General features: G+C 36.2%; 1 pseudogene; it reads right to left on the reverse strand.

The window, feature by feature from the left end:
- Positions 1–13,275: 13,275 nt before the first annotated feature.
- On the reverse strand, positions 13,276–13,819 carry LOC138841257 (golgin subfamily A member 7 pseudogene; annotated as a pseudogene).
- Between the last annotated feature and the right edge of the window lie 422 nt (positions 13,820–14,241).

Raw genomic sequence — 14,241 nt, forward strand, 5'->3', positions numbered from 1 at the left:
GGATCAGAGTTCAAGCCCCATGGCGAACAAAAAAAATGTAAATATGACTTTAAGTTTCCCCAAAAGGAACTACGAAGTCAATAGTTATCTTCCCAAGAAGAAAAAATAATTCCAAAATGATTTGGTGTACCTACTTTTGCTGAGTTATTGAAGTTATGGTTTCTTTGCTGGACATATTTTCTTCTTTTAAAAATTGTCAATTATTAGCTTTATAATAAACTTCTTCTAGTATTTTTTGGTTCAAACAGAAATCTTATGTCACTTGGCTTTTTTACTTTCTCATTTCAAAGTAAACCCAGGCAGGAGAGTCTCTCAAATTCTTATCTGTAATTAAACACAAAAAAAGCCAAAAGTGGAGTTTTGGCTCAAGCAATGGAGTACTAGCTTTGGGGAAAGTTGGACAAGGAAGAAAATTGTTCAGGGACATGGTCCAGCATCTAAGTTCAAACCCCAGAAGAAGCACAAACTAAACAAACAAACAAACAAATAAACAAGCAAAAAAACGCACATATTTCTTTGGGACCATCCTTAAAGCATTGGTTTGAGAAGAGACTTATTTTGCTGATCATACTCACTGGATCCTGCCTTTTTGGAATCCTTATTGGGATGGAGAACTCAGGCCCAGACTAGAGGAATGGTTAACTGACTCCTGCAACAGGAAAATCATCTCAGGAAGGAAATATCCATGCATAAGTCACTTTAAAACGTCCATGTCTTTATTTCTTTACAGCTGAACACTTTTTTTTTTTGGTCCGGTTGTGGGGCCTGAACTCTGGGCCTGGACACTGTCCCTCAACTCTTCAGCTCAAGGCTAGTGCTCTACCACTTGAGCCACAGCGCCACTTCCGTTTTTTTTTTCTTTTTTTGCTTATGTGGTGCTGAGGAATCCAACCCAGGGCCTCAGGCATGCAAGGCAAGCGTTCTACCACTGAGCCACCTTCCCAGCAGAAAACTTTTTAAACTAAGTTATTTCCTTTTTTCCTATGCTGGCCTTCAAATGGCACATTGTTTTTTGTTAAACTCTCAACTATAATTTTACAGACATGTTTTATATGAGTAAATAACACACTCGAACAAGTCAGGGACAGTTTCCTTCAAGACATGGATTCTTTCCTTGTTCAGTAAAAAGGAACACATAAATTAACTTGAATTTTGTCATTTCTCCATGTTCAATTCCTCTCTTGGGATCAGTTTCCACTTGCAGTAACAGTTCCTTCCACTTATTTCCAGTAACAATCTATGGCGCAGCTCGAGTTAAAATGAATGTTTTTTGGCTTCATTGAAATAGCACAAAGTCATCTTTGGACATGAGGTGACACGTGTTTCAGCGACAACTTAGCAAAGACAAAATAGGGAATTTAAATGGCTTATAAAAACATTATCCATGTACATATGGCCATATAAGATGATGTTAAGTGAAATGAACCCCAAGATATGGACACAAATTACTGTATTTTACTTGCTCTAGTTTTTAATGTATCTAAAATGTACTATGTGATTTTTGGTTTGTCTTCTATGTTCTTCCCCCATGGTATAACCCCTGTTTTCATCTTGCATCTTGTATATACATTTTTCTAATGTGGGGAGGGGAAGGGAAATAACAAAATGATGAAAGAAAGATACAGGATGGCCTATTGTAACAATGAGATGAACAAGACACTTTGTAGAAGATGAACTTTACAACTTGGGGAGGGGAGGGGGGATTTGGGTAGATGGGGATGGAAGGGATGCCACAGGAAAAACAAAAGAGAATGTAACAATGCTCAAAAGGAAATGTACTCATTACCTTACTCTAAGCCCTCTACACTATTTTTACAATAAAAACATGAAAGAAACCATTATCCAAGAGTACATTAAGTTCAAATTTCATAAGTTCTCTGTAACTTAAATTTAACCGGGAAGAAGATTCTCAGAATTTTTTTTGTGAGTGTGTGTGTTGTGCATTATTTCCCAAGTGTACATAAGTTAACAGTAGAAGAAACAATAGGAATAATAGGAGAAAGAAAAGTTCTGTGTTTAAGTATATTGGTTCAATATACTACAGAAAACTCTGCAAATAAGACAACTTTGAAACAATAAAGCCAATGCCAATATGTAGATCTATGGGAGTGACATACAGAAAGCATTAATACTAAGTGAAACATGAAGGATGAGGCCACTCTCTTCCATCTTCTAACTCTAAATCATGGTTGCTAATCACGCAAATTTGTAAAATTTAGAATGGAAGAATAGTTCTGGTTCCAAAGCAAGTTAGATATAAGAGCATGTACTTATCTAGAAAAAAAAGTCCATGTTGAGAGTGAGGGAATTATACTAGCAATGAACTAATGGCTAAGATCTCATTTCTCTTTCCTTCTTTCTTTCTTTCTTTCTTTCTTTCTTTCTTTCTTTCTTTCCTTCTTTCTTTCTTTCTTTCTTTCTTTCTTTCTTTCTTTCTTTCTTTCTTTCTTTCTTTCTTTCTTTCTTTCTTTCTTTCTTTCTTTCTTTCTTTCTTTTTGATGGTCGTGGCAGGGCTTGAACTGTGGGCATGGGCAATGTCTCTCTGCTCTTCAGCTCAAGGCTAGTGCTCTACCACTTGACCCACAGCGCCACTTCCAGTTTTCTGGTGGTTAATTGGAGATAAGTGCCTCTGAACCTTTCTTTCCTACTCATGCTAGATTTGAATTGCAATCCTCAGATCTCAACCTCCTGAGTAGCTAGAATTATAGGCGTGAGCTCAAGTGATAGAATACTAGTTATGAGCAAGATTGCTGAATAAGGTTGTTGAGGCTTTTGCATATATACTTACAAACATACACATACACACAGAGGCACTTATATATGCAAACAAACCTACACAAATAAAACAACTCTCGGAATGTGTAGAAAAGTTAAAAAATATAAAATATATCCTGAGTAAAACTAGATCAATGATAATTGTTAATATTAAAAAGTCCTCAAATGAAATTTCTTCAAAAAGCTTGAGAATATTACATAGGTAGGAACAAGAGATAGTAAGAATGTCAAGTAATCATTATTAAAGGGATTGGATCCATGAAAGAATGAATCAGAGACCCCTGCATGTGCATCTGAACATGTTCATATCCTGTGTTAAATGTTAGCACATCTTTGAAAATAGTACATAAACAGTTTGAGCAGTCAGAGAAGTTCAGAATTGCTAGTCTTTAAATTAAATAAACCAACAAACTATGACAAAGCAATGTGATACAATCCTGGAATTCTAGCACTCAGACTAAGACACGAGATTAGAGATTATAATTACATAGCGATACCTTCCCTGAGCCAGATAGTATAATTTTATCTCCATGAAACACCAAACAAAAAGAAAGGGATACACAGTTGGAAGTTTGGGCTAATTTTTGTCAGTATGTTTTGAGAAGTCATTTCCTATTGAAACGCAAGTCCTTTATAATCCTCAGTTGTGTTCTTAATGCTCTCTTCATTACAGAACATTCCTAGATGCAAAATGGCTCATGATTCACAATGAAAACTTTGAAAAAGTAAGCATCCTTCTGTTGGATTCCAAACAAATGATGAAGGATTACAAAATTTAAGCCTAGAGAAATAGCAAAGTTCATCTAATGTAGTACTTTGTAGACCTTGCTAAATTAGAATTTAGATTTAAAATAAATATTTTGTCTTTGTTTGTAATTTTGTATTCTATAGGATACTACAAAATTATTTTTAAGTAGAGGGTTTAATTGACAAATTCCCAAATGATTCTGGCATTCTATTTGCTTAAAATATTATTTCAAGCGAGGTATAATTAGAACTTAGTTAATAGATAATGCATGTATAAAATGATACTGTGAATAATCTAGACAGAGTTGGCAACAAATGCATGAAATTAATTTATAAATTTAGAAAAAGCAATTTTTTGAGGCTTTGGTGTAACAAGGTATGAAGAGAGTAATTTTGTGAAGTCTTGGTTCATCTCTGTGTTTGTAATACAGGAAGAAATTTCCTTAATTACGTGCCTCTGTATACAATGAGAAAAATGCCAGTGTTGCGGTTTGTTTTTATTTTGTTTTTGTTTTTTGGTTTGTCCACAGTCTCGAACACTGGAGCTGGCCTCTCTCTCTGAACCAGTTTTTGCTGAAGGCTTGCGCCCTACCACTCAACCTCAGTGCCACTTTTGTCTGGATTTTTCTGAGCAGTTTATTGGAGATAAGAATCTAATGAGCCTTCCTCCCTGGGTGGGTTTTGAACCATAATCTTCTGATCTTAGCCTCCTGAATATCTATGATAGATAAAAATATAAATATTATTTGCAAGTGTTCGGATTTCAAAAATACCACTGGGGGGAAAATGTTGCAGCAAAGTTTAGTGTAGTGTTCTTTCCACATTAAGAAGGGCATCACATTAGCAGAAGTGTAGTATTTTTTTGCAATAGTGATAAGCTGTTCATGATGAGAATTACGGGAATTTTAAGGTGCACCTTACAAGTTGGAAATTCTTGGGCTAGGATGACTTTATGGCATAAAAGCTTGGGATTGATTTTCATAGAAATAATAGCTTATTCTTGAGGAATTAATTATTACACATCGTAGTTTTATCCTCTACCAGAATGTGGCTATATTTTCTGTTGATTTCTCAAACCTCCATTGAAACTGCAGCTATTGCAGAATTAAATAACATGCAAATAAGTACTGTTTTGAATGTCTCTGTATGTCTGTGAACCAGAGACATTCAAAATTTGAATGTCAAAATTCTGGTTCAGAATTTGAAAATGAGTAGTTAGTGTTTGTAATAATTTTGAAGAACACATATATTCTGTCCTCTTAACAATTATTCAGTTTTAAAAGTTAGGAGTTTCCAGAGAATTAAACTGTTTTCGGTTTTACTATGTGACAATACTAAAATTTTGGGGTTTTTTCCCCAAAATAATGGCAAATATATTGTGAAAATATTGTGTAGTTGATAACGTTTAAGTTAATGACCCTCTGATGAAGAAGGGGGTATTTAATTCAAATTAGATGGCAAATAGTGTTCATTTTTTTAAAAAGGTAATACACATAGAATAATATTTACTATAGCAATACAGTGAAATTATATATTTTTATTTAAACTTGGTTGCTTTACTTTGTATTTTTTTTAATTCACAAAAATCTTTACAATATCTACTTTCCCTGTTGGTCATGAAGGCTTTATGGTAAGACAATAAAAGTTTTGTCACATCATTTGGGCCTTAATCAAAAACAACAATTTAAAACTAAGAGCATTTTGCAAAATATACTGTAGAACACACCTGAATATATCTATCCTAAAATTAGACTTTAAAACGCATCAAAAAGCAAAAACCAAATAAGCTGTTAAACACTGACAAGCTTATCAGAATGCTGCCAATGGCAAGCTATAACAGCTTTAAATGCTTGTGCCTGTACTGAAATATATGTTAGTAAACATCAAATAATTTCAATAAAGTGAATAACTCCTCTGCCTATGGTATTGTCTCAAATGTTACTTGTAAAAAATTCTTGATTAAAGGAACTGAATTCTGGGAACAGAATATTTAAGGGAAAGAAAACACTGAGAGGATAAAATAAAATCAACATCAATGACGTCTTGATCATTTTAAAGTGAGCAACACATCAATATTCACACTGAAGAATAGCAGATAATATATGGAACTTTTATTGGGCTTATAGTTTATAAATGTTGGAAAAGTTAAGAACTTAGATTTCAAAGAGAGGAAAATTAAGGTGGTCACAGAAAAGTGGCTTTCATCAAAACTTGTAAAATGATATAACACATATTTTGAAACATGCATCATAAGCTTCATTAAATTATTTATATTGCTATTTCCAGTTTCAATGTAAATTTTAGGTACTTTTAGATGAAGGAAACAATAAAGGGCATAGAAATAGGCCAGAATTGAAGTAAGAACATGGTAGAAATGGAAAACGATTGGGAGTATAATGCAATTGGGCAGTAATAACAAACATGATTGTTAAAATTTCCATATTAACTAATGCTACAAAGCCAGGCCAAAAGAAACATAGGTCCCATGGTTTCCCTTATTTGCAATATCTAGTATATGTATGAGTCAAGCGGAAAAGGTCAGATAATGTGATGTCAGGAAAATGAACCCTTAAATATGTATTTTAATGTTTTCGTTTCTTTCATGCATGTGTTTCTAACGCATTTATAAGATTATCTTTTTGTTCCTTTGTATGTCCCTCCCCCACAGTATAACCCCTGCTTTCACTATATTTGATGTCAGTATAACTTGTGGAGGAGATGGGGGAAAACCACTTGTTTAAGGATACAGGTGGACCTGTTGCAACAATGAGAAGTACCAGTTGTCATGTCCAAAATGAGCTTTACAACGTCGGTGCGGGCGGGGGCAGGGGGAAGGGGGGGAAGGAGAAGGATTGGGATTGGGGGGGAGGGGGGAGGCTGGGAAGGGTGTGAAGGGTAAACAAAGGAGGAGGCTGCAATGCTTGGTAAGAAATGTATGTATTATCCTGCCCATGTAATTGTAACTCCTCTGTACAGTATGTTCCCAAATAAAATTTAAAAAAAATTATTTTGGTTCAATGCACAGGACTGCTGAAAATGGCCAGTAAATAAATGGAATATTCTAATGGTGCCTGTTAAATTCTTAACTAACTCATGATTTGGTTGGCTCACTCATGAAGGACTGTACACACAGAGATTGCTTGCTAACTTACTAATTCTCCTTTGTTTCTTTCAAGAACATTTTTGAAGACTAAGACATTTAAAAGTCAGCAGAACAGGGGCTGGGAAGGTGGCTCAGTGGTAGAGCGGTTGCCTTGCATGTTAGAGGCCCTGGGTTTGATTCCTCAGCACCACATAAGCAAAAAGAAAAAAGCCAGAATTGGCGTTTTCGCTCAAGTGGTAGAGCATTAGCCTTGAGCTGAAGAGCTGAGGGACAGCGTCCACTCCCAGAGTTCAGGCCCCACAACCGGACCCCACCCTCCCAAAAAAAGTCAGCGGAACAAAACACTCACATTATAGAGACTAATATAAGAAAAGTTGAAAAAATGGTTTAAACCAGTATGGGTCTATGAAAATGTTAAACTCCAATCTCCTATATTTGCTGAGTTTTTTCCGCAGAAAGTTATTGCAGCAATTACATTTTTAAAATACTCATCTTCCACCTCAAATTGCTTTCTTTTATTCTTACTATATGATATTTAAGATTTGATCAGCTACAGTACTCCAAACATTCATGAATATTTTAAGAGAAAACACTGTTATTTATTTTGAGAAAAAATTTGAAGTTATGATTTAGAAATTTGAAAGTTGTTTTGTTGCTGAATGAAAACTGTTCTGAAAGCAAATATGCACTAAGGTACCAGGGTTCTGTTTATTAGGATGATATCCTCAACTTGCTAAAGGACTAACAAAAGAGTCAGCACAAACAAAAATTCACAACTCAAAATGGTAGCAGTTTTCACATGGCAATCTCTGCTCCAAGAATGCAAAAACTATCATTTTAAGTGGAAAGATCTCTGCCTATAAGTTACACTCAAATGACCAAACAAATCAGCATATGTTAGAGGAGACAGTAGAATAGAGCAAGTTCAAAGAGCTAGTCTCCAGGATTGCTTTACCAAGGCTTAGCAAATTAACCATCATTTGAGGGGGAGAGACGGGGAGTTGCTGGGGGAATATGGATTAAGTGACTTTATGTTTAGAAAAAATTATAGCTAAAGTATCTTTCAAAGACTATTTTAGACCTTTGACTGAATTGGAATTATGGCCAAATAAAATATTGCTCTTCATCTCAAAAGTCCCGTACATTAAAGATTTACACAGTTCCACAGGTGGAGGAGGGAGGGTGGTTATATATAGAAACATTTCTTTTAATGTTTATTATATCTAAACACTAATTCTTCTAAAAATGCTCTCCAAAATCTTGAGCAGAATTATCATACTCTGCAATTTAATGCTTCAATTCTTCAACAAAACGCTCACCTATTCCATGTAAATTCTGTCTCAGTGCCAACTGTATTGACTGTTATAATGAAGGATCTTTTTCAATCAACATTTTCACAACCATCCCGAAAGTTTCCCAGTGTTGCTGATAAACCTTTGATGAAGGAACTGCTGAATAGCTTGAAGGTGAAGTTTCTCGTGATGTTTTCAGAGACTGAGTAGAGGGCTGGGGAGGTAGCTCAGTGGCAGAGCGCTTGCCTTGCATGCATGAGGCACTGTGTTCGATTCCTTAGCACCATACAAACAAAAAGTAAAAAATCTGGAAGTGGTGCTGTGGCTCAAGTGGTTGAACGCTAGCCTTTAGCTGAAGAGCTGAAGGACAGCTCCCAGTCCCAGAGTTCAGGCACCACAACTATGCTGAGACTTGTGGAATGAATATGCTCTGCTCCATCCTGGAGAGTAGCCCCTGCTGCTGAAACTGGAGCCAGATCTGTTGTATGGAGAGTCCTTTCGACCTCCAGGTGGAGGTCCCTTTTATCGAGAGAATGTTCCCTTGAAAAATGGGAAGAGTAGAACCTTTTCCTTCTAAAACCATCTCTTCTGTCCATCATGGTGGCTAGAGAGTAGACAAGAAAGAGTGAAATTATATTTTATGTAGCTTATTTCCCCTTCTTTTTCATTCTTTTCATTTTTTCTCTTTCTGTTTTGCATGCCTTAATTGCTGTTTTGCGCAGCCGCAGATATATCACCTTCATTGATTATTATATGTTATCCCCAATTGGGTACACACATAATCCAGAAATGTATTACTCTATTCACAAACTCTTAGGCTTAAATTCTTTAATAGCAGATTATCTCTTTATACCTATATAATTTTCAAGTAACTAATTTTAAGGATTTTTATTTTTTATTTTTTCATATTTCCTTTCTGTTCCTCCCCTCCTCTCATCTTACCCTTATCTTCTCTCAATATTTCTTTACATTTACATGATTTTGAGTTTCACTTTTTAAATTTCAATTGTTCTTTTTCCATTTTTTCTTGTTTTTTTTTTAATCTCTCTCCTAACATTCTGTCCAATCCTTTTCCCTCCCTGAAATTAGGAGTTTATTAAATTCACTCTCCTTTTACCTTTCCACATACATCTCAGCCTATTTCTCCCACATATTTCCCTAAACCTAATAATTTCTGGATTGCCAAATTCTTCTCTGCTGTTCAAAGCCTATTAATCCATACTTTTTTGAATTGATTGTATCTGTTGAACTACAATTTATCTGCAGCTATTTTGACTGTGCAAATACAGGACTGTGGTTGATGTTTGCTTTAAAATACTATTCTAGCACACAATGTTACTTTCATACCAAACGGACAGAACAAGACAGAAAAACACAAGAAAAATGGCAAATCAGGGTATCTCAACTCCCATTCGTGATAATCAATTGACAGAAGAGTTAAAGAATAATCCAGAGGAGAGTTCCCAAAAAGCTCTACAAATACTACTGCTAAACATGGTGAACGAAATGATTGAAAACTTGTAAAAGTCTCAGGATGAGCATGATAGGAAGATAGAGGAGACAAACCAAAGATCAATACAGGAATCTCATGAGCATGAGGAACTACTCAAAGAGTGATACAAGAATTGCGTGAGCAGGTTGAGAACAGTCAATGAGAAATAAAGGAATTGTGTGAGCAAGCTGAGAACAGTCAAAAAAATACAGGAATTGTGTGAACGTGAGGAAGCTAATCAAAGAGTTATACAGGAATTGTGAGAGGGGATGAGAATACACAAATATTTTCATGGAATCTATAAACAGACAGCTGAAAGAATTCAGGTAAATCACAAAGGGAATGCAGAATGGAGCCCAACAGAAGGAATGGGAGTTCAAGGAAATAATAACCAATCAACTAAGTGATTTTAGAATAAACACTGAGCACAAAATGAAGGAAGTAAAGAAATTCATACAAGATTGAAAACAAAGCTCCAACGAAGAATTTGAATCCATTAACGCCAACCAATTAGAAGGAAAAGAAAGAAAAAAAAAACGAAGTAGAAAATCTTGACAGTAGGTTAGACCATGCAGAACATTGAATCTGAGGGAGTGAGGACAGCCAGGTTATTATAAAGAACATACAACTATCCAAGACAAATCCAAATAATATGATACATCTATTCACCATTTGGAAGACACCATCTGAAGGCCTAATCTGAGAATAATGGGTGTGGAGGATCACATAGAAACAGAACTTAATGGTCTAGGAAAATTGGTTAATAGGATCCTAGAAGAGAATTTCCCAAACATGCAAAAAGATAGGCCTATTCAGATACAAGAAGCTTTTAGAACCCCAAATAGAACAGACAAGGATAGGATATCCCACCATGACATTATAATCTGCACGGGATCAGTTCAGACAAAGGAAAAGTTCCTTAACGCTGTCAAGGAGTAAAAGTCAACCACTTATAAAGGAAAACCAATTAGAATCACCTCATATATTGCAGCAAGACAATTAAAGCAAGAAGAGCCTGCAATGATTGAGGCCATACTCTAAAGACAACTATCAATCAAGAACAGTGTAACCAACTAAACTCTCCTTCATAACCGAAGGTGAAATAAAAACCTTCCATAGCAAAGAAAAACTGAAACAATATATCTCCACCAAGCCAACTCTATAAAAGATACTTAAAGATGGCTACACATAGAAAATCAACAAGACCACAATAAAGTCCAAGAAACTGCACCCAAACTGAGAATCCAACAACCATAGGAAGAATCCAGTCACTGAAGCTCCCAAGAATGTGGATAACTATGCAGGAACTCTCAAACACCTCTCATTCCTAACTCTGGACTTAACTCTCCAATTAAGTGACATAGACTGTCTAGTTGGGTTAAAAAGGAGGATCCTTCTATCTGCTGCATTCAGAAGTCAGAACTGTCCATAAAAAAACACATTTTGAAAGCGAAACGCTGGAACAAAATCTACCAGGCAAATGGCTCCCATAAACTGGTGGGAATTGCAATCCTAATATCACATGAAATAGACTTCAAATTAAAATAGTGAGAATAGATAAAAAATGTCGCTACATACTAATTAAGGGATAGCTCCTTCAGGAGAATATTACAATTCTACATCTCTATTCACCAAACCACGGAGCACCCAAATTTAACCAAGAAACACTACATTCCCTCAATTTTCACATAGATCCAAAGACATTAATTGTTGGGAACTTTATCCCACCCCTATCCTCACTTCATAGATCAAACTGACAAAAACTCAACAAAGAAACCACAAATCTAAACAACTAGATTTAACAGACAGTTACCTAATATTTCTCCCAGAAGTATCAGAATACAGGTTTTTCTCAGCACCACACAGAACATTTTCCAAATAGACCACATTTTAGGTCCAAAGCAAACCTGTCCAATTTGAGAAATATTGAAGTTATACCTTGCATTACTAAGAACACAAGGGAATAAATTTAGAACTCAACACCAAAAGCCACCAAAGAAAGTCCTGTAACATTTGGATGGTGAACAACACACTATTGAATCACCAATTGGTCACGGAGTAGATTAGAAAGAAATTCAAATGTTCATGATATTCAACAAAAATGAACACAAAAATTACCAGCTCCTCTGGGACAAAGCAAAGGCAGTACTCAGAGGCAATTTTATAGCTCTGATTTCCTACATCAACAAATTGGAGAGGGCTGAAATCAAAAATTTAGACAGATCTGAACCTCCTTGAAAAAGAGCAGCAAGATAAACCCCAATCCAGTAGTCGGAAAGAAATCATTAAATTAAATCAGAATTAAACGAATTAGAATCTAAAAAACAATACAAAGAATCAACACAACAAAGAGTTGATTCTTCAATTAAATTAACAAAATAGACAGACCTTTAGCAAAACTTAGAAAAAGAATAGAGCACAGCTAAATAAATAAATTCAAAGATGAGAATGGAAACTTCACCACAGAAAGTACCAAGATTCAGAACACTATAAGGGAATACTTCTCAAAACTTTATGCTTAGAAGGTTGAGAACTTGGCAGAAATGGACCATTTCCTAGCAAATATTGACATGCTGAAACTAAACCAAGATCAGTTGAACCATCTTAAAAGGTCAATATAAAGCATTGAAATAGAAACAGCAATAAGAGACCTCCCATCCAAGAAAAGCCCAGAATCAGATGGATTTACAGTGGAATTCTACAAGGCCTTCAAAGCAGAGCTCACACCAATACTCCTTCAAATCTTCAATGAAATTGAAAGAGAAATTTCACTACCAAACTCATTCTATGAAGCCATCATAACCCTCATCCCAAAACTGGGCAGGGACTCATCAATTAAAGAGAAGTATAGACCCATTTCTTTGATGAACATTGAAGCAAAAGATCTCAACAAAATTTTGCATTGATCATGGTCTATGGTGGTCTGTTAGGGGGCATCCAAAATATGGGCACTTCTTCTGGGGGCTCATCCGTGATGCCCCCCATAAACTCACCCAGACCCCAAAGCATGGAGTCGTGAAAAACCCGACAAGTAAGTTGAGTCATTACCGTTCTCTGTTTTTGGTCGCCTGCAGATTCTGTATCTGTAATTCTGGTTTCCCGCGGGATCTGTATTCTGGTTGGCAAAGAGTCTTGTAGGACAAGCTATAGGGCTGCCACGGGGTCTGTGGGAGAATTCCCGAGTCCCCATCTGAGTGAATTGCTGTTTAGTGCAACCTTTATGTGGTTAACAAATTAGCATCCACTTCATTGTGCTTATTTGTGTAAATGAACAAGCAACACAAACCACATCTTCCCACATCCAAAGGTAATGCAAATAAACCTAAGTCTCCCAAGAAAAGAATGACCATTGCATTAAATATTGATTTTATGAGCGATAATTGCTGTAATAAAACAAACAACATTATACTTCTTTTTTCATTGAGCTTCGGCTTGAGAAACTGAATAGCAGAAATAAATCTTAAGATATGAAACATGGCAGAAATGATAGTTCTCTGAAATCTGGGAGATGCATTGGCAAAACCACAAACATAATACACCCCTCACCTAGAGAAAAGCTTTTTATTAATCTGAATTTTGGCTAATATTTGACTTCTTGCAGTATAAAGCTACCAGGGAAACTGGCTCAAGGAATGAAGAGAACCAATGGCAATTTTTTACCTGGTGGCAGGTAAGAAACAAACTTTGTATTAGGCCCTCTAACTGCATACGTTATTAAATGACTGAATTTAAAAAAGTGAAATGCTTCATTGTATTTTCTCAGAAGCTAATCAAAGATGACAAGTCCTATACAATTTGGAGACACAAAGTGGATGCTGAGTGACTAGAAATCAAATCAGGTGTGGAATTTTAGAAAGTTAGTAAATGGCACCATGGCTCTGGAAGCAGATACAAAGGAATGATGCTCTGGAGAGGAGGTAGGGACACTCTGTGATCGGCCCATGGACAGATGAGGGTTCCAGCTGGAGGTGGGATCTTTAATTCTATGGCTTATCTTCCAGTGCTCAAAACTCTGTCTTCATAAATGGTAATTTCAATAACTCGAAGTCCTCTCTCAATGGGGTCAGTCAGGAGGAGGCCTTGGGGAGCATATATCTTCTCATTCTGTTCTTGAATATATTTGGAGACTTTCTTCATTATGAGAACATTCTCATAATGGGTTTCCATACACAAGAAGATGGTATATGCTGTCAAACAAGCCAAAAAGCCTTCAAGATATGACTGGCCCCCAAGCTTCTCTGCTTCTGCATAAAGATTATTTAGAGTTTGAACTGTTTCTTCAACTTGCTGCCTATCAATCCTGTTCTCCAACTCTGCAGGAAACTTGGTCCGGAACTGACAGCGTGTGCCACTGCTGTAGTCGCACTGAATGAATACCTTCCTGGACACCGGCGCCTGTTGCAGCCTCATGGTGAGGACAGGACCCACCTCCCCACCTCCTAGGCCCTCCAGCTGCTGTCGCGCTGGGCCCCATCAATCCCTTTTTAAGATCAAGAGTCCAGAGTAAGTTTTGGAAAAACGAGGCAAAATAGATAAAATAATTATTTAAAAAAAATAAGCATAAAGAATAGTGTTAACAGGTGTGCAAGTGTTCAGACTGCATCTGTTGGAGATGGTTACAAGATTAAGCCTTTTGTGTTTGTTTACAAAAATATATGGTTAGTAAAAAAAAAATGTCATTTTGGTAAATTATCCTGGGCTATTAGCTAAACAGTCTTAATATCCAACAGGGCCAAAGCCTCCCAAGTCTATGCAATGTATCCTTAACCAGTCTGTGTAGGAATTTGCAGTCCAGCATGAGCTGTGACAGTACCTTGGAGCCACTGAGAGAC

Source organism: Dipodomys merriami, unplaced genomic scaffold (genome assembly GCF_024711535.1).
Source record: "Dipodomys merriami isolate MVZ:Mamm:240054 unplaced genomic scaffold, mDipMer1.0.p SCAF_310, whole genome shotgun sequence".
In the NCBI taxonomy this organism is placed as follows: Eukaryota; Metazoa; Chordata; class Mammalia; order Rodentia; family Heteromyidae; genus Dipodomys; species Dipodomys merriami.